Raw genomic sequence first — 22,311 nt, forward strand, 5'->3', positions numbered from 1 at the left:
GCCCTCTGCACATTAGAATTGAATTGAATTGATTGTTTTTTATTATTAAGTTGTATGAATTTATATAGATATTTTGGATATTAACCCCTTATCAGTTATTATAATTTACAAATATTTTCTCTTATTTAGTAAGTTGCCTTTTCATTTTTCTGGTAATTTCCTTTGCCATGCAGAAATTTAGTTTGATGTAATCCCTCTTGTTTAGTTTTGCTTTTGCTGTTTTTTCTTCTAGAACTTTGCTTTTGTAAAAGCAGTTAGTGACTGGGAGAGCAGCAGCATTTGTGCAAATGACTAAGACAGAAAAGAATGCCAGAAAGAGAAAAGTAATGTCAGAGGAGGGAGAGTGGTAAGGGAATTGAGAAGAGATTTTTTGTAATTTCCAGTTCAGTGTATCAGGCATTTCTGGATGACCATGCGTGCGCACGCGCATACACACACACACACACACACACACACACACACACCTCAACTGCAAACCTGGGCTGTTTTACTTTACATCATATGCTTGATTTCATTATAGCTCAACCTCTACTTCTTTCATCAAGCATCCTCACTGATCCTCACTGTGGGTCATCCCCAGTAAAATCCCATAGACAGAGAGGTTTGAAGAGCATAGGTAACCATATCCTCACAAGAAGACTGAGGTATGATTTTTCAAGGTGTTTTACTTATAGAGATTATAAAACAGACAAACAAACATTTTCTAGCAAACCATGAGAAAGGATAGGAAGTAAATCAGCACTGAATGAGTGTCATTACTTAGTCTGTGTACCAGACACTATATATGGACTGTTTCAGTTCCTACTTCAATAACTCTGGGAAAACAGAAGTTCACAAAGCTTAAGAACATCTTCCTCATTCAGGCTGAAGCTGCAGTATGACTCCATGGGGTAAGATATTTAAGTCCATTGATATTGGTTCATCCAGAGGGTAAGTTACCTCCTCATAAGCCCCCAGATGTCATAACTGCTGAGCCAGGACATCATTGCCTCCAGAGTATGAACAATTCCCTTTTATATTCACAAATCTTAGTTAAATATTCTGAAAAATATTCAAGACCTTGTGTAAAGGAAAATCTTATAAGTGTTATGTTTTTCATTAATAATTTCCAATATGTTAATTTTTAATTTTGGAAGATTGTAATTTCTCTAAAAATGAGAATCTTACACATTGTGCCATTCAAAGCACTTAGCATGAGTAATGCAATTAATTTATGAAGTGATTACTGATTATGTTCACAAATCCAAAGGTCTCATTCTTCAAATAACTCCTTATTCCAGATGGTATGTAGAGTGCTGAGCTGCATGGGTTAGTCTTTCTTGTGGTGGTGGGGTTGGGGTGGGGAGGAAGGAAGAAGAAGGAGCTGGAACTCAGTAGTGATGGGTCTCTGGGACCAGAAAGAAGGGACACAAACCCTCACAGCGGGGGCACCAGCTTCTGCAAGCAGACACATGTCACTGAGACAGGATGGCCTCTCCTGCATAAAGCTGGTCCCCCACCCATTTCCATTGCCTTTTGATGCTCTCTTTATATTTCATTTCCCTGCTAAAATGCATCTGGAAAGTTGCTGTCTCTGGGACTGTTTGGCTTTACATGCTCTGTTTATCTTTTTTCATGACCATGCAGGGTTTAATATTGTTTTTGTGACTATGACTCAACATTGTCAAAAATATTCAGAGGCAGCATAAATGAGATTGGAGTCTCATTTACTCGGAGCAACATCCACTCTTCCAGTGAATATTGAATAGCTCATCTACCTAGAGGCAGGGGCAGCCTGTTCTGTTCCTGGATGCCTTTTCTAGCTTCTATGGTGCACAGTATTGTATAAGCTGCTTAATGCTTGGCCACTCTTCATTGATCTGCCTGTCCTCTGTCCCATATCATCTTGCTCTCCATTGCAGTCCAGTGTTTCTCATACCACAGACTGACCACCTCTACTGCATGGTGCCGGCTTTAGTTTGTCTGGAGTTAAGGGCTAACTTCTTAACTTATACAGAGAGCTTGGTTAGGGAATGGAGGCTTTATTAGCAGCATGTGGTGCTTTTTGTTGGGCAGAGACATTTAGGGATGAAGTCACTGGAAACATATTCTAGAAAGATACAACATGCTTTCTCTCATGAAGTTGCTAGGACTTCACCCTTACCTGAAGCTTGTCCTCTGAGTACATGTGGAGAGGTTATTCTTAGTCTAGAAGAAAAGACTGCCTTCCGTCACAACACGATTGGTGCGGAGACTAAGTGCCTTCTGGGTGAGCTCCATGGATCTGCTATAGTCTTGGTCTCCAGAGTCCCTGCAGACATTTTGATTTGGTGGAGCAAGCTTATGTGCTTATGTAGTGGAGGTTACCTCTGAGGATAAGACTCTAAGATGACAAACCTTCCTATGTCATGCTCCATGCTCACTTCAAAATTATCCCTCAGATGAAATTTGATCTCCTTGTCTACATTTATTTCTAAAAGGGCTCTGTTCTTTCTCCCCAGACATTGAGAGGAAAACCTTGTTCTCCTCTGGCTTGTAAGTTATCCCTGATGTTTTGTTTAATTAGTGTCTGAGGGGTTATCTGATAATTGATGTAGTCTGAGAGTTTGGAGTACTTGCAATTAATGGTAAATCCTAGAAGACCAGAAGACCAGAGGAAATTGACCAATAATGAGGAATGAGAACTCTGTATTTTTAACTTTTTCAGGTAGCTCAAGACTGCTTTAAAACCAGAGTGAAAAATTAGTCTGTCTAGCACATAATTCAATCCGAAAGTGGACATTGAACAGCCTTCAGCACCAAACTCAGCTAGTCACCGTCTGTGCATTTTTGAGCAAGTTACCTAATTTCTGTGTGCCTCACTCATGATCAGAAAACTACAGGAAACCCTCATGTCATCATTCAGTCTATTATAAGTGCAAAATGAGTTGATTTTTATAAAGCATAAAGCACTCAGAACAGTGACTGGCACAGAGTAATAGCTTTGGATTTTTTTTTTTTTCAGACTACTACACATGGTTTCAACTGCCTGTTCTATTTGTCACATGGAAAGGATGGATAAAAACATCTTTTGGTAGGCAGCCAGTGTGAAGTGGTACAAGTTTTAATTCATGTAAATAAAAGCTGCTGCTGCTGCTGCTGCTAAGTCGCTTCAGTCATGTCCGACTCTGTGCGACCCCGTAGACAGCAGCCCACCAGGCTACCCCATCCCTGGGATTCTCCAGGCAAGAGCACTGGAGTGGGTTGCCATTTCCTTCTCCAATGCATGAAAGTGAAAAGTGAAAGTGAAGTCGCTCAGTCGTGCCTGACTCTTAGCGACCCCATGAACTGAAGCCTATCAGGCTCCTCCGTCCATGGGATTTTCTAGGCAAGAGTACTGGAGTGGCTTGCCATTGCCTTCTCTGAAATAAAAGTTAGTGTGTACCATAAAACACGATGGATAGTGACATTTGGGGAGAGTTATTTTTACTCTGTATGTTTCAACTTAATTATTTTTGCCTATAGTTCTAGATGTCTTGATTTGGCATGATATCAGTTTATGGCAGTGGTTTCTTTTTATCCTCTGGGGTTTTAGGAAGCGTTTTGTCTAGGATTAGAATGAGGATAGAAAGCTTGCCTGCAAAAAAGATGGTGAATTGTGCCTGGGTGATGAGGTGGGTTTTTGTTGTTCAGCCACTAAGTCATGTTCAACTCTTCGATCCCATGGACTGCAGCATGCCTGGCTCCTCTATCCTCTGCTATCTCCCAGAGTTAGCTCAACTTCCTATTCATTGAGTCAGTGATGTCATCTGACCATCTCATCCTCTGTTTCCCTCCTCTCCATCTGACCTCAGTCTTTCCCAGCATCAGGGTCTTTTCCAGTGAATCGGCTCTTTGCATCCAGTGGTCAAAGTATTGGAGCTTCAGCTTCAGCATCAGTCCTGCTGATGAATATTCAGACTGACTTCCCTTACAATTGATTGGTTTGATCTCCTTGCAATCCAAGGGACTCTCAAGAGTCCTCTCCCACACCACAATTCAAAAGCATCAATTCTTTGGTGCTCAGCCTATTTTATGGTTGAACTCTCACATCTGTACATGACTACTGGAAAAACTATAACTTTGACTATGTGGACCTTTGTTGGCAAAGTGATGTGTCTGCATTTTTAATTCACTGTCTAGTTTTGTCATAGCTTTTCTTCCAAGAAGCAAGTGTCTTTTAATTTTATGGCTGCAGTCACTGTCTGCACTGATTTTGGAGTCCAAGAAAAGTAAATCTGTCACTGTTTTTACTTTTTCCCAATCTAGTCCATTCTGAAGGAGATCAGCCCTGGGATTTCTTTGGAAGGAATGATGCTAAAGCTGAAACTCCAGTACTTTGGCCACCTCATGGGAAGAGTTGACTCATTGTAAAAGACTCTGATGCTGGGAGGGATTGGGGGCAGGAGGAGAAGGGGACGACAGAGGATGAGATGGCTGGATGGCATCACTGACTCGATGGACGTGAGTCTCAGTGAACTCCGGGAGTTTGTGATGGACAGGGAGGCCTGGCATGCTGCGATTCATGGGGTCGCAAAGAGTTGGACACGACTGAGCGACTGATCTGATCTGATCTGATTTGCTATGAAGTTATGAGAGTGGATAACATGATCTTAGTTTTTGGAATGTTGAGTTTCAAGCCAGCTTTTTCACTTTCCTCTTTCATAGTCATCAAGAGGCTCTTTAGTTCCTCTTCACTTTCTGCCGTTAGAGAGATATCATTTCCGTATCTGGGGTTGTTGACATTTCCCCCGGCAATGGAAATCATCCCATCTGAACAATAAGACAGTTCCCAAGAGTTCCTACATTCCCCCTGCAATCTTGATTCCAACTTGTAATTCCACCCAAACTGGCATTTCACATGATGTACTCTTCGTATAAGTTAAATAAGCAGGGTGATAATATATAGCCTTGTCGTACTCCTTTCCCAAGTTTGAACCAGTCCATTGTTCCATGCCTGGTTCTAACTGTTGCTTCTTGACCAGCATACAGGTTTCTCAGGAGACAAGTAAGGTGGTCTGGTACTCTCATCTCCTTAACAATTTCCCACAATTTGCTGTGATTCACACAGTCAAAGGCTTCAGTGTAGTTAATGAAGCCAAAGTAAATATTTTTCTGGAACTTCCTTGCTTTTCTCCATGATCCAGTGAATGTTGGCTATATGATCTGCCTCTTCAAAACCCAGATTTTATATCTGGAAGTTCTTGGCTCAAGTACTATGGAAGCCTAGCTTGAGGGATTTTGAGTATAACCTTACTAGCATGTGAAGTGAGCATGACTATACAGTGAGAAGGAAATGGCAACCCACTCCAGTGTTCTTGCCTGGAGAATCCCAGGGACAGGGGAGCCTCATGGGTTTCCTGTCTATGGGGTCGCACAGAGTTGGACACGACTGAAGCGACTTAGCAGCAGCATACAGTAGATTGAACGTTCTTTGACACTGATAAGGAGGGGCAATTCCCTGATTCCAATTTATTTCACATGTGCTCTCTTTCATGGTGAGCCAGATGTGGGATGTAGGAATTCTTGGGAATCGTCTTCATGTTCAGAGGGGGTGATTTCCAAAGGTATAGAGGCTTAAATATATGTGAAGGTGGAAAAAAATAGATGAAATTTAGAGTTTGGTGATAAGGAAATGCTGGTATACATAGAAACTGTCAGGACTGAGACAGAGTCTCCTTATACTAATGATCAACTTCCACACTTCAAATATCTGTTGTGCCACTCTTATTTTTGGCAGTCCTTTTTACTCCAGACTGTAAGGAACCTTGTGAAGGAGTTATATTTTTCACTTTCTTTGATAGAAGACTGTAATGAGAGGAATGAGATGCTGGGAAATCTCATAGAAATATTTGTCAGTCCTCTTTTCTCCATTTTTTTGGTGTCCAGTTTAGACTTGATGGCTGGAATTCTAGCAGCCATATTTCTCCTTGAGGCAAACTTGAAGATGAAAGCTGCACACTATGAATGATGGAGCATTCACATAAGCCAGGGTCCCTGATGATCATGGAAGTGCCATGAGCTGTTGACCTCTAGCATCTGTGATATGAGAGAGAGTCTTCCACTTTGTTTTTAGCACCGATTTGGTTTTATGCTTTAGAAAGCTGAACCTAATTATGACAGATGTTTCAAGATTTTCTGAAATTTCTTTCTTAAAATTATTATATTATAGGCTATAAAAAAGGTATTGATATCAGTATTTCCAACAATCTCCCAAACTTTGGGAGAATATAACCTAAAGCAGTCTATCTTGATATGGATTAAATAGATTAATAATTGAATTAATAGTGAACAAATGAATGATCAGTTTAATGATCAAATGTGATAAAAATACCTAATGTGGCTATAGTTAGTGGAGAAGAGAGATGCCTCTTCTCCTTGGAATGAACTGGAAGGTTCTCTTGTGGAGGGGGAGGGTATAATACAGATTGCCTATATTTCTGGAATTTCATGTTATTTCAGGTATGGTTAAAATTAAAGGAGAAAAATATTTGTACCTGATAACCACAAGAAACATCTCCAGACCAATATTTATTGAACATGAAATCAGTAAAAATTGGTGGTGAAAAATAGACTTTTGTAATCAAATGAACTGAATTCTCATCCCAGTACCCATGTATTCACTATTGGACTTTGAATGAGTTGCAAAAGTTTTCTGAGGCCCAGTCTATTTATCTGTAAAATAGAAATAGTACTATCTGAGCCCTGGGTTGTTATGAGGAAAACTGAAATAATAGATGCAAATTTCTTAGTATTCATGGTATATAATTTAATAAATAGTAGTTTATACTTGGGCTTCCCTGGTAGATCAGCTGGTAAAGAATCCGCCTGCCATGCAGGAGACCCCAGTTCAATTCCTGGGTCAGGAAGATCCCCTGGAGAAGGGATAGGCTACCCATTCCAGTATTCTTGGGTTTCCCTGGTGGCTTAGACTGTAAAGAATCTGCCTGCAATTCAGGAGACCTGGGTTTTCGACCTTCAGGGATGTTCATTGGCAAACGCTGACTGAGATGACACATAATCACACTTCTGAGTTAAATCTGTCTTAAACCCATAAAGATGTTGGAATTGACCTGTCTCTGAGCAGAATATGCAATCTATGTGATGCAGTCATGGATAATTATTGTACTTCAGTACCTTTGACCTACCCTATTGAATGGCAACTGCTGGGAGCCAGCGTGAGGAACTCTGCCCGTGGCAAAGGTCATGAGGAAGGAGGCTTGGTATACTCAAAGGTGGGATCGAGCCTCAGGAGTCCCCCTGGAAATTCTCGAGCATCTACCCCCAAAACCAGAGTCTGCCTACTTTACTGCTTTGTGCTCTCACCTATACCTCTGACTTTACGGGGGGCTGTCCCCCACTACCTCTCTCTGAAAAAGAGTTAACTTACAGCTACAGTTAATAAAGTTCCTGGGTGTGATAGTGTTTCAACCTACAAACTCCTTTGGAAGTCCTCTAGCCTGCCTGAATAGGTTTTTCCGGCCACATGTGATTGTTCAGAGCCTCCGAACTGTGAGAGGCATGAGATGTTCTAAACTGTCTAAATACAGATTCCTTTGAGCAGTTAAAAGATTGATTAGAAATTGTATTGGTGAAGGGTTTTTCACTTGTTGGGCCAATGTTTACTGCTAAGTGTCCATATCCCTTACCTACTGTGTCCCTGGCAGTGTATTGATTGATATAATTGGTGTATAGAAATGTAAGTAGTAGCTTTAATGTTTGTAACCTTGGACCCTTGAGTTAATTTTTTTTCTTGTTATAGTCCACCACACCTTTGCCCTGTAGGAATGCAACTTTATCTAATGCTTTTGGAGGGTGGCGCCTGACTAAGCACCTTTAGAGAAAAATAAGTTTTCTGAAGAAAGGGTCTTAAAATGTTAACAGGCCTCTGGGCCAGAAGATGATGCAAATCACCTAAACTTTTGCATGTGATAAGTTTGCAGGAAGAAAGCCTGGCTTACTGCATGACTCTACCCCTTTCCCCATTATCCTCTATGTATAACTTAAGGTATAAAAACTACTTTGGAAAATAAAGTGCAGGCCTTGTTCACTGAAGCTTGGTCTCCCCATGTCGTTCTTTCTCTCACCTTCTGGCTGAATTATTCAGCCTCTTTTCTCCACTGAATTTCCTCACTGAGCTATCCTTATTTAACCACTCTGTATATCCTTAATTAACGTTTAATTAAGCGATTGTTTCCTGATCCTCGATGATGCTGTCCCCGCTTCGAATTCCTTGGATCCACCGGGGCTGGACCCCCATAGGCAATGTCCATAGTATCCATGTCAAATGGTTCACTGATTAGTATGCTAAGACCTTTACTAGTTATATGGAATAAGACCCATGCTCAGAAATAAATAGAAGATGATAAGATCATTATTTATTAACATCCATGATTTGGTCTCTTTGGCATCTATTCCAACCAATTAAAATGAAAAAAAAAAAAAAGAAGAAAAGCAAGGTTTCCTTTCAGATAATCAAATTTTATTTGTGTCACAATAAAAATTATGTTAAGTATACTAAAGTCATCATATGTTGTACCTAAATTAATAACCAATTTCAGACAACTTTATCTCAGTCATGTGGGTATGAATCACGACTCAGCTGGTAAAGAATCTGCCTGCAATGCAGGACACCTGGGTTTGATCCCTGGGTTGGGAAGATTCACTGGAGAAGGAAATGGCAACCCATTCCAGTATTCTTGCTTAGAGAATCCCATGGACAGAGGAGCCTGGCAGGCTACAGTAAGTGGGGTCGCAAGAGTCAGACACAACTTAGCGACTAAACCACCACCACCACTATTAATGAAAGAAAAATGAAGGACTGCTTCTGTGGGAAAAATGTTTCAAAATTAAATTTGGTGTATAAGGACTGTGTTTTCAGATTAACCAAATAGGAAAAACCAAATGGGAAAAAATAAAGACTTATAATATTTGGGAAAAATAAACAAATAAAATTAAGAAAATTTAAAAAAAACTAAGATTTTTTTTAAGAGAAAAAAGAGAATAGAAAGACTGATAAAGAAGGAACAACAATGATTAAATAGCACCGTTTATGAGAGACAGTGTTACAGACAACATGACAGGTTTTAATTTATATTTTTGAAACACTATACTATTAAAATCATTTCCAGGACATTTGAGAGTATAACCCTGAATTAAAACTTTATGTTATGCCTAGCCTTATGACTACTAGAGGTTTTTCTGGAATAATTAATTTATAAGTGCTTCCAGATAGTTGCTGTAATTATTCAACTGATACATCAGAGTGCAGCGCTAACAGGCTATAAAGAGATAGTTATATGCTTCATGGGAGACCAGGAGAAGAAAAATACAGGTAATTATTTTCAGACCAGCTTTAGGATGCATTACCACTGGACCATACCGTCTGCCATGTTTATTGCTTAGACTCAAATTAAATAGGATAATTAAATTAAAATAAGGAAAATTTTCCAGATGGGTGAGAAAAATAAGAAACCTTATGTTTATGATGTACTTTCTGTGGCTTTGACAAGATACGAGAGGCAGGAAATGAATGAGAGATGCTGTCAGTGGCAAAAGTAGGAGCAGGAAGGGTTCTGAGCAAAATCAGGGGCTATCCAGATTTCCAGACTTATCTTCCATTCTCTCTGCTCATCACTCTTTTTCTTTCCAGAACATTTTTCTTTCATTGCCCTGACAACATGAATGTGCTGATGTGTTCTTCAATATAGGTCTCTGCATCCACAGAATTCTCAGCATATACATATTAAAATACATGCTCATTTATATTATATTTATATTGATACTATATAATATAAATCACATAATTATGTACATTGTATAAAACATACCTATATAATTGTCTACCTTTCTATGTTTTAACTTTTTATTTTATATTGGAGTAGAGTTGATTAACAATGTTGTGTTGGTTTCAGGTGTATGACGAAGTGTACACACTTCTATATTTAAAATAGATAACCAACAAGGACCCGCTGTATAGCACAGAAATGAGCTACCAGCAAACCCTTATGATGTTACTTCTTGTAATCTGGTTTTAGTTAAGGCTCTGTTTAGACTACCATTCCAGTTCTGAGTCTGAATGTTGAGGTCCCCGTGTGATGCCACACCTCTGTAGCTTCTTGTTCTTCCTTGTTCTGCTTTGGGGAATATTTCAGATATTTAGGACACAGCACCGGGAAGATTTTTCTCAGTACAGATTCATCTTCCAGATAACATTGTTTTCACAATTTCTAGGATCAGGAGCCAAACAGCTTCTGACCTGTACAATCTTTTCATTATAAAATTAAATAATTTCTGAAATTCACAAAGGCTTCATGAGAGGTATTACAAAGAAGCCGAAAGACGATGTTTGATAGATACTATGGGAGGTGTGCTTCAACTTTCACATGTTCTTTCTCCCAAAATGCTTTTCTGAGAATCCAGAAGCTGACTGCTAGTTTTTCTTCCCCATCTTCCTTTACACAGTTAATCTCCTCCCACATATAGCCCACATATGGCCTTCCCAGATGGCACTAGTGATAAAGAGCCTGCCTGCCAATGCAGGAGATGTAAAGAGACGTGGGTTTGATCCCTGAGTCAGGAAGATCCTCTAGAGGAGAGTTTGGCAACCCACTGCAGTATTCTTGCCTAGAGAATCCCTTGGACAGAGGGGCCTAGTGGGCTACAGTCCATAGGGTTGCAAAGAGTCAGACACTTTGTGACTGAAGTGACTTAGCATGCATGCACACACACATATAGCAGAACAGGTATTTCTTTCACTCATCCTGAATATTTCTGAGTAGATGACTCTATATTGCAAACAAGGGGCTAATTAAAACAAAGGGATGATTTTTTTTTTAAAGTATCACTTTTAAAGGAGTATCACTTATAGCAGAGAGCCCTAGAGAGCTTAGGTGGGAAATGTTGAAGGCAGGATTGCCTCATTTCCCACGATGATGAATATGATGAGTCCCATGCCTTCTCCCTCTCATCTAACTAAATCGATCTATCTCTGCCAATTTACTTTTTCTCTGTTTCTCATCTCCATATTAATGTCTATTTCTAGGTTAAAATGCAGACTTGATAACAATGTCACAGGGATGTATTTTTAAAGACACATTTAATAAAAATAGTTTTATTATTTTCAGATTTTTCAGATGAATAATAAATCTAATAGACTTGTTCATTAGAAATTGACAACTGGGTCATGGAGGCAGATGGGAGACGTTTTCAAAGAGTTAATAAACTAAACCTACAAATCCAAAGTGTGATTAACATGTTTAAGTCAAGCAGGTGGTAAATAATGCACCATAGCATACTCCCTTGCAACTGTTTAATGAAAAATAGTTGGCTGAAAATGTGCAGACAAGTGCTTACTTTCCCCAGTGTATAAGCAAAAGTATTTTATAGACTGTTGTCCTATTGTAAATAGTGCTGAAATGAACACTGGGGTACATGTGTCTTTTTAAAATATAGTTTTCTCAGGTTATATGCTCAGAAGTGGTAATGCTGAGTCATATGGTAGTTTTATTTTTAGTTTTTTAAGGAATCTCCACGTTGTTCTCTATAGTGGCCATATCAATTTACATTCCCACCAACAGTGCAAAAGTGTTCCCTTTGCTCCACATCCTCTCTGGCATTTATTGTTTGTAAATTAAAAAAAAAATTTATTTTTTATTGAAGGATAATTGCTTTACAGAATTTTGCTGTTTTCTGTCAAACCTCAACATGAATCAGCCGTAGGTGTACACATATTCCCTCCCATATTCTGCCCATATTTTTGAAATTAATTCTTTGTCAGTTGCTTCATTGGCAAATATTTTTTCCTATTCTGAGGATTGTCTTTTCATCATGTTATAGTTTCCTTTGCTGTGCAAAAGCTTTTAAGTTTAATTAGGTCACATTTGTTTATTTTTGCTTTTATTTCCATTACTCTAGGCAGTGTGTCAAAGAGAATCTTGCTGCAATTTAGGTCAACGTGTGTTCTTGTCTATGTTTTCCCCTTAGAGTTTTCTACTTTCTGGCCTTATATTTAAGTCTTTAATCCATTTAAAATTTATTTTTGTGTATGGCATTAAGAAGGGTTCTAATTTCATTCTTTTTTTAAATAAATGGTCTTTATTTAATAAATGATCTTTCAATTTTTCAAACATACAATTATGATGACTACTCTTTTTTCTCCTGAAAGAAGAAAAGAGTCCTATATGACTTTTTAAAAGAAGTCATAAATGTGACTTTACTTAAAGCTGAATAGAGAAGCTAGATTCCTTCTTGGTTACTTCTTTTAATGCTCTTGGTTTTGTTCTTGAAGGACAATTGCTTTATAGAATTTTCTTGTTTTCTGCCAAACCTCAACATAAATCAGCCATAAGTATACATGTGTGCCCTCCCTCTTGAACTTCCCTCCCACGTCCCTTCCTATCCCACCTATCTAGATTGTTACAGAGCCCCTGTTTGAGTTTCCTGAGACATACAGCAAATTCCCGTTGGCTATTTATTTTACATATGGTAATATAAGCTTCCATGTTACTCTTTCCATACATCTCACCCTCTCCTCCTTTCTCCCTGTGTCCATAAGTCTGTTCTCTATGTCTCCATACTTCTCCATTGCTGCTGCTGCTGCTAAGTTGCTTCAGTCTTGTCCGACTCTGTGTGACCCCATAGATGGCAGCCCACCTGGCTACCCTGTCCCTGGGATTCTCCAGGCAAGAACACTGGAGTGGGTTGCCATTTCCTTCTCCAATACATGAAAGTGAAAAGGGAAAGTGAAGTCGCTCAGTCGTGTCCGACTCTTAGCGACCCCATGGACTGCAGCCTACCAGGCTCCTCCATCCATTGGATTTTCCAGGTAAAAGTACTGGAGTGGGGTGCCATTGCCTTCTCCATTGCTGCCCTGCCAATAAATTCTTCAGTACCATCCTTCTAGATTCCATATATATGCATTAGTATACGATATTTATCTTTCTCTTTCAAACTTACTTCACTCTGTATAACAGATTCTAGGTTCATCCACCTCATTAGAACTGACTCAAATGTGTTCCTTTTTATGGCTGAGTAATATTTCACTGTGTGTATGTACCACAACTTCTTTATCCATGCATTTGTCAATAGATATCTAAGTTGCTTCCATGTTCTAGCTATTGTCAATAGTACTGCAATGAACATTGGGGTACATGTGTCTTTTTCAGTTTTGGTTTCCTCAGTGTACATGCCTAGGAGTGTGATTGGTAGGTCATATGGTGGTTTTATTCCTACTTTTAAAAGGAAACTCCATACTTCTTAGTGGCTGTATCAATTTGCATTCCCACCAACAGTACAAGAGGTTTCCTTTTTCTCCACATCCTCTCCAGCATTTATTGTTTTAGACTTTTTGATGATGGCCATTCTGACCAGTGTGAGGTGATATCTCATTGTAGTTTTGATTTGCATTTCTCTAATAATGAGTGATGTTGAGCATCTTTTCCTGTATTTGGTAGCCATTAAGTATGTCTTCTTTGGAAAACTGTCTGCTTAGGTCTTTTTCCACTTTTTGGTTGGGTTGTTTGTTTTTTTGGTATTGAGTTGTATGAGCTACTTGTATATTTTGGGACTTAACCCTTTGTCAGTTGTTTCATTTGCTATTATTTTCTCCCATTCTGAGGGCTGTCTTTTCACCTTGTTTATAGTTTTCTTTGCTGTGCAAAACTTTTAAGTTTAATTAGGTCCCACTTGTTTACTTTTGCTTTTATTTCTGTTACTCTAGGAGGTGGGTCATAGAAGACCTTGCTCTGATTTATGTCACTGAGTGTTCTGCCTATATTTCCCTCTAAGAGTTTTATAGTTTCTGGTTTTACATTTAGGTCTTCAATCCATTTTGAGTCTATCTTTGTGTATTGTGTTAGGAAGTGTTCTAATTTCATTCTTTTACACATAGCTGTCCAGTTTTCCTAGCACCACTTATTGAAGAGGCTGTCTCTTCTCCATTATATATTCTTGCCTCCTTTGTTAAAGGTAAAGTGCTCATAGGTGCATAGGTTTATTTTTGGGCTTTCTATCTTGCTCCATTGGTCTAATTTCTGTTTTTGTGCCAGTACTGTACTGCCTTGTTGACTGTAGCTTTGCAGTATAGTCTGAAGTCAGGCAGGTTGATTCCTCCAGCTCAGTTTTTCTTTGTCAAGTTTGTTTTGCTATTTGGGCTCTTTTATGTTTTTGTACAAAATGTGAAATTTTTTGTTCTAGTTCTGTGAAAAATGCCATTGGTAATTTGATAGGGGTTGCATTGAATCTGTAGATTGCTTTGGGTAGTATAGTAGTTTTCACACTATTGATTCTTCCAATCTAAGAACATGATATATCTCTCCATCTGTTTGTATTGTCTTTGAGTTCTTTTATCAGTATCTTATAGTTTTGTACATACAGGTCTTTTGTCTCTCTAGGTGGGTTTATTCCTAGATATTTTAATTTTTTGTTGCAAAGGTGAATGGGATTGTTTCCTTAATTTCTATTTCTGATTTTTCCTTGTTAGTGTATAGGAAAGGAAGGGATTTCTGTGTATTAATTTCATATCCTGTGACTTTATTAAATTTATTTACTAGCTCTAGTAATTTTCTAGTGGCATCTTTAGGGTTTTCTTTAGGTGTATAGCATGATGTCTTCTGCAAACAGTGAATGTTTTACTTCTTTTCCAATCTAGACTCCTTTTATTTCTTTATGTTCTCTGAGTGCTGTGACTAGGACTTCCAAATCTTATTGAATGATAATTATGAGAGTGGACACCTTTGTCTTGAAGTACTCCTTTCCCAATTTTAAATCAGTTTTTTGTTCCATGTCCAGTTCTAACTGTTGCTTCTTGACCTGCATATAGGTTTTTCAGGAGACAGGTAAGGTGATCTGGTATTCCCATCTCTTGAAGAATTCTCCAGTTTGTTGTGATCCATAGAGTCAAAGTTTTTAGCATAGTCAATGAAGCAGAAGTAGATGTTTTTTTTGAATTCTCTTACTTTTACTATGATCCAATGAATGTTGGCAAGTTGATCTCTGGTTCTTCTGCCTTTTCTAAGTCCAGAAAAATGCAATATAACAAAAGAGTGCAGTAGAAATAGGAAATAAAATAAAATAAATTTATTTAAAAATGAAAGCATTAAAAAGTAAGTAAAAAATAAAAAATTAAAGAACAATAAAAATAACAATAGAACAAAACAGAAAAGAACAGAAGAAAATTAAATATAGAGACAGTAGTAGTAAGAAGATTATTTTCCTGTGGCCTCAGCTGTCAGTGTTCGTGCTCCCCACAGTGAGCTCCAGCCAATCTGCCTACTCAGGAAGTCATTCAATATTTCTAGGAAGGTATTTGGACCTGCTATGAGCACTGTGGGGCCAGTTCAGATTCTAATCTGGCTTTACTCCAGCTTGTACTTGCTTCCAGTGTCCACAGTTGTCCTCTTCTTTAATCACACAGCCACTGTGCTTAGTTTTAATTTTGGCCCCACCTTTGCTTATATGCTGCTCTCCAGTTCCCTGCCCAGACAGAAGGGGGGCAAAAGCAGTGGTTAATTAGGGCTCACTTGCTCAGTCTGACTTCCCTGGTGGCTCAGACGGTAAAGCGTCTGTCTACAATGCGGGAGACCGGGGTTTGAGCCCTGGGTTGGGAAGATCCCCTGGAGAAGGAAATGGCAATCCACTCCAGTACTATTGCCTGGAAAATCCCATGGACAGAGGAGCTTGGTACGCTACAGTCTATGGGGTCGCAAAGAGTTGGACATGACTGAGCGACTTCACTTTGGTTCAACTTCACTTGCTCAGTTTGGCCAGAGTGAGGAATCCAGCAGTTACAATTGGAATGCACCTGTGGTGGTAGAGATCTTGAGGATGTTGCTACAGCCTGAGGGGGGCCATGCATTCTCCTTGGGGAGTTGGCCCTGGGTCCCTTGGCATTGCCAGGCTGCACAATCTTCTGGGATGGTGTGGGCAGTGACCTGTACTTGCTCACAGCTTAGTGGCATCAGTGGTAGCTGTTGTGGCCACATCTGGGGTCAGAGATAGAAGCCACAGCTTGCATTGCCTCTGGAACTCATGATGTTGGTGCCCTGCCATCCGTGATTTATGGAGTTAGAGGGTCTTTGGGAGGCCTGCCCTTCTTCTTGTATACCCCATGACAGGGATCTCTTGCCTCTCTGGCTAGCAGAAGCTTTTCCCTGGATTCCCTTGGCTATGTCATATTAGACCCCACAGACTGTCTTCATGGCAGTCAACCCCAGTCCTCTCCCTGGGGTCAGACCTCCAAAGTCTAAGCCTCAGCACCCAGTGTCCAGCTGCCTCAGCAGGCATGCAGACAAACATCTCAGGTTGGGGGGTGCTGGTTGGTACCAATCCCTGTGTGGAATTCTCTATACTTTTCCCTCTGCACCCCTGCTGCTTCACTCTTCTCTGAGGCTCTGAAGCTCCGTACTGTCTCCACAAGTGAGGGGGTGTCTAAATGTATGTAAAACTTTCCTCCTTCACAGCTTCTTCCCAGAGGCACAGGTGCCATCATGATTCCTTTCTCTCTCTCTCTCTTTTTCCTTACTTCTTTTGCCCTACTCCATTATGGGGAAATTAACTGACCTTTTTGGAAATCTGTGGTCTTCTGCCAGTTTTCAGTTGATGTTATGTAGTTGTTTCAAATACAGATGTATTTTTGATGTATTTGTGGGCATGGAAGGTAATCGCCATGTCTTACTCCTCTGTCATCTTGGAGGTCCCCCCCATAGCACATCTCTTCTTCTTTATCCATTTATCTGTTGGTGGACACTTAGGTGGCTTTCATATCTTGTCAATTGTAAATAATATTTCTATGAACATAGCATGGGGGTGCATTGTATCTTTTTGGATTAGTGTTTTGATATTTTTTGGATAAATATCCAGGAGTGGAATTTTTAAAAAATTAATTAATTTATTTTAATTGGAGGGTAATTGCTTTACAATTTTGTGATGGTTTTTGTCATATATCAACATGAATTTGCTTCATGTATACACATGTCCCCCCATCCTGAGCCCCCTCCCACCTCCTTCTCCACCCTATCCCTCTGGGCTGTTCCAGAACATCAGCTTTAGATGCCTTGCTTCATGCATCAAACTTGCACTGGTCATCTATTTTACATATGGTAATGTACATGTGTCAATGTTTTTCTTTCAAATCATCCCATCCTTGCCTTTTCCCACTGAGCTCAAAAGTCTGTTCTATACATCTGTGTCTCCTTTGCTGCCGTGCATGTGGGATCATCGGTACCGTCTTTCTAAATTCCTATATATGTGTTAATATACAGTATTTGTGTTTCTTTTTCTGACTTACTTCACTCTGTATAATAGGCTCCAGGTTCATCCATCTCATTAGAACTGACTCAAATGCATTACCTTTTATAGCTGAATAATATTCCATTGTATATATGTACCACAACATTCTTATCTATTCATCTGCCAACAGACATCTAGGTGGCTTCCATGTCCTAGCTATTGTAAATAGTACTGCAATGAACATTGGGGTGCGTGTGTCTCTTTTAATTCTGTTTTCCTAGGGGTATATGCCCAGCAGTGGGACTGTTAGGTCATATGGCAGTTCTATTACCAGTTTTTTAAGGAATCCCAGGAATTGTTGGGTCATATTGTTGGTCAATTGTTGGTCTCTGGCAGTACCCAGAGAAGGTAATGGCAACCCACTCCAGTAATCTTGCCTGGAAAATCCCATGGACAGAGGAGCCTGGTAGGCTGCAGTCCATGGGGTCACTAAGAGCTGGGCATGACTGAGCAACTTCACTTTCACTTTTCACTTTCCTGCATTGGAGAAGGAAATGGCAACCCACCCCAGTGTTCTTGCCTGGAGAATCCCAGGGACAGCAGAGCCTGGTGGGCTGCTGTCTATGGGGCTGCACAGAGTTGGACACGATGGAAATGATTTAGCAGCAGCAGCAGCAGCAGCAGCATGGCAGTACCAGTTTTAGTTTTTTGAAAAACCTCCATACTGTTTTCCACAGTGACTGTGCAAATTTACTTTTCCACTAATGGTGTACAAGGGGTCACTTTTCTCCACACATTCTCACAGACATTTATCATTTGTGGTATTTTTTTCAAGGCATTCTTTTTAAAGAATTATTTATTTCTTTGACTGAATTGGGTCTTCATTATGTCATGTAGGATCTTCATTGTGTCATGCAGGATCTTTCATTGTGGCATACCGACTATTTAGTTGTGGTATGCGGGCTCTCTAGTTGTAATGCACAGACTCTGGAGCATGAGAGCTCAGTTGTGGTGCATGGGCTTAGTTGCTCCATGGCATGTGGGATTTTAGTTCCCCAACTTAGGAATTAAATGTATGTCCCCCACATTTCAAGGAGGATTCTTAACTACCATATGACCAAAGAAGTCCTTATTTGTGGTCTTTTGATGATAGCCATTCTGACAGGTATTAGGTGATAAGTGATCCTCAATGTCTTGTTGCATACTACAGAAGAGAAAAGGTATTAGATTTAGGCCCAAATATAAAAATTCTCTCCAATTTTCCATAAGCCTTCCTATTTTCAAAGTCCAAGAAAAGACAGAATCCTGTGCAGTGAGCACATATTTTTATTCTACAAAAACAAGAGCTTAAACTTGTAGCCTTAACAGCATAGTTTGAACCTTATTACTAATTATCTCTTACTTCAATGAGTAGCATTGCATTTTATCTGATTTCATGGAAATATTGTGTGTTAAGAAGGTCTGAGAGCTTGTCCTATTTGGTAGTCACTGGCCATTAGTGACCTGACTTTGAGTTCACAACGTGTCTGGAAATTAATTTCTTTATATATAAAGTTAGAATAATTTAAACTGTATGTAGGATTGTATTCTTTAAATTAATGAAGTGTGACCAGCTGGGCTCCAAGAAAATCATATATATTCTGTTTTCTACAACTTCTCAAAGAAATTCTTGTCTTATTGCAAGAGGTAGTGCCAACACCAATTTAAAGAGCTAAATAAAACACTGTTTTGTTGTTGTTGTTGTTCAGTCACTGAGTCATGTTCTACTCTTTGCAACCCCATGGACTGCAGCACACCAGGCTTCCCTGTCCTTCACCATCTCCTGGAGCTTGCTTAAACTCATGTCCATTGAGTCAGTGATGCCATCCAATTATTTTGTCTTCTATTGTCCCCTTTTCCTCCTGCCTTCAATCTTTCCCAGATTCAGGGTCTTTTATAATTGGTCAGCTCTTTGCATAAGGTGGCCAAAGTATTGGAGTTTCAGCTTTGTTGGGAAGCCCAGTACAAAATAGCCAGTTGGAGGAAGTCCTTGGGAAAATGGCGAAGGGCCAGAAATACCCCAGCTTGGTGTGCTCGGGCAGAAAAACATCTCCTGCCTTTGGTTATGCCTGGCGCCAAGATTTAATAATAAATATTAAGGATGTTGCTTGAGAAAACGGGTTATGGGATAAGTACATGGGTCACTTAGAGCGCACTGTCCTTGAAATATTTTTACTGACTAGGTGTTAACCCCATATGCACTCTGCTGGCTGTATACTCTAAGCTCTTCGTTCCTACTTCTATAAAAAAGGCTTGACTGCAGAAATAAACTTGTCAGTCCTTGCAAGAGACTGTCCGAGTGTCCTTCTTTCAGGTTCGTCGCTTCCAAGTCCCGGAGAGAAAATCCTTAACAAGTGGCGCCACGAACAGGGGCTTGAAAGGAAGGCTGAACAAAGCGACGAGCCCTGCAGAAAGAGGTAAGCAGGATGGGACAACACAGCAGTAAAATTCCTTTCATTTCTATAATGCATCATTTTTTGAAACAAAACGGTGTTAATGTTTCCAGAGATCAGTTGAATGACTGCTATCATATACTATTGGAACAATTCATGGTTCCCAGAAGAGGGGACACTCAATCTAGACATATAGAAAAGGGTTAAAAATAATGTTTTGCAAGCATATCGGCAAGGGTTACATGGTCACTCATACGGGCTATCATAGAACAAATTGAAGGGCATAACGTTAATTTGGAAGTGAAAAACTATTCAATCCTTACATGAATATGAGCATAAGGAACAAGATATGCAAGGTGCTTTGAAATATAAGGATGTTATGCTCAATCAGACACAATCCTTAGAAAAACAACTTAGAGACCTATATACAGGATGTGTCAAAATTGAAGCCGCTTAGAATGGAGGTCATTTCATTCAATGGACAGCCCAAATCTGAGGTTTTTCCTTCTGCTCCACCTGTAACAGCAATTGCTAACTTTGTTCATACTAATCATTTCGCTCCTTCTCAGGAGATGCCTGCTTGCGCTTTCGTTTTCCCAATGCAATTTAATCAACCTGACCAAGACCAAAATCCTTGGGCTAATCTAGATTTTGGCATGTTGTCTAGCTTTAAGAAAGCATTCACTCTATATGGACCTAATTCTCCTTACTGTATAGAATTTCTCAGAGGATGGGCTGAACTTTGGATGCCATATGATTTTTTTCAAATAGCAAAGATAATTCAAAATCCTCGACAATTACTTCAATGGCACATTTGGAAAATTCCAGCAGCCTTACAGCACTTCACTAGTGTTTATGGGACTGTGGGTGTGTTTCGTCCTTCTAATTATACCTTCCTATACAATAGTACTGGCTATATTCAATCGTGTGTTCACCTTCCGTACTTGTTTATTGTAGGGCATTTTGATATTGACTTATCGGCCAAGATTGTCGATTGTACTGCATGTGCATTGTATACCTGCCTTAATCACACCATTTCATATCACAATGCTAGCATTGCACTAGTTAAACAAAGATCTGAGTTATGGCTTCCAGTAAACTTAACTAAGCCTTGGACTGGTTCTGTATTTCTTTCTGTATTGTTGAAAATTGGACTTAGGTGATCTAAGTGAATCATTGGGTGGATTATTGCAGGCATCTTAAGCCTTATCTTTATTGTGACTGTAAGAACTTTGTCCAGTATGGCTTTACATAATTCTATACAAAATCATGATTTTATCACTGCTTGGCACAAAGACTCTCATGATCTTTGGACTCGACAAGCTCAAATAGATCAGCAATTACAAACATGAATTAATGAGTTACAAACTGTGGTTATCCACTTAGGAGATCAAGTGCAGCAACTGACTTTCCAAACACGTATACGTTGTCACTGGAATTTTACTTCTTTTTGTCTGACTAACATGCCCTATAATAGCACTGAATATCCTTGGGATAAAGTTAAAGCACATTTGCAGGATCTCACAGATAACTCAAGTTTAGACATCAATTTGTTGAAACAACAAGTTGCTAATTTTCAAGTTAAGGTACCTAAGGAATTGTACAGCACTCAATTTTATGATACTTCAACCAAAACCCTATCATCTCTAGACCCTAGAGCTTGGTTTTCAGGAAGCAATATTTTTATATATGTATTAATCACCCTGCTTTTTCTGTCATTGCTTATAGGATTCAGATGTCTCTAGTCAAGACTCTGTGCCTCCCACGATGGAGTCCAACTAGCAGCTGCCATGCTTAAATTAAAAACAAAAGGAGGATAGTTGGGAAGCCCAGTACAAAATAGCCGGTTGGAGGAAATCCTTGGGAAAATGGCGAAGGGCCAGAAATACCCCAGCTTGGTCTACTTGGGCAGAAAAACATCTCCTGCCTTTGGTTATGCCTGGCGCCAAGATTTAATAATAAATATTAAGGATGTTGCTTGAGAAAACGGGTTATGGGATAAGTACATGGGTCACTTAGAGCGCACTGTCCTTGAAATATTTTTACTGACTAGGTGTTAACCCCATATGCACTCTGCTGGCTGTATACTCTAAGCTCTTCGTTCCTACTTCTATAAAAAAGACTTGACTGCAGAAATAAACTTGTCAGTCCTTGCAAGAGACTGTCCGAGAGTCCTTCTTTCAGGTTCATTGCTTCCGAGTCCCGGGGAGAAAATCCCCAACAAGCTTTAGCATCAGTCCTTGCAAAGAATATTCAGGACTGATTTCCTTTAGGATGGACTGATTGGATCTCCTTGCAGTCCAAGGGACTCTCAAGAGTCTTCTCCAACACCAGATTTCAAAAGCATCAACTTTTTAGTGCTCAGCCTTCTTTATGGTTCAGCTATCACATCCATATATGAAGAATGGAAAGCCATAGCTTTGACTATATAGACCTTTGTTGGCCAAGTAGTGTCTCTGCTTTTTAATATGATGTCTAAGTTTGTCATAGCTTTACTTCCAAGGATCAAATGCCTTTTAATCTCATAGCTTCAGTCACCATCTGCAGGGATTTTGAAGCCTAAGAAAAAATAAAATAAAACATTGTAATCAAATTATTTTTACTAGTATGTGGAATACTGATATTCCCATCCCATATTTGTGTTTGGTGGGTC

The 22,311-nt window shown here is 39.5% G+C and overlaps 1 long non-coding RNA gene across 1 annotated transcript; it reads left to right on the forward strand.

Moving 5' to 3' along the window:
- The first annotated feature begins 818 nt into the window (after window positions 1–818).
- Window positions 819–21,804, forward strand: LOC133251136 (uncharacterized). The gene is made up of 3 exons (XR_009737530.1): window positions 819–890; window positions 19,580–19,682; window positions 21,387–21,804. It is a non-coding gene; the product is annotated as an uncharacterized LOC133251136 (long non-coding RNA).
- Window positions 21,805–22,311: the final 507 nt, after the last annotated feature.

This window comes from Bos javanicus, chromosome 7 (assembly GCF_032452875.1).
Source record: "Bos javanicus breed banteng chromosome 7, ARS-OSU_banteng_1.0, whole genome shotgun sequence".
Classification (NCBI taxonomy): domain Eukaryota; kingdom Metazoa; phylum Chordata; class Mammalia; order Artiodactyla; family Bovidae; genus Bos; species Bos javanicus.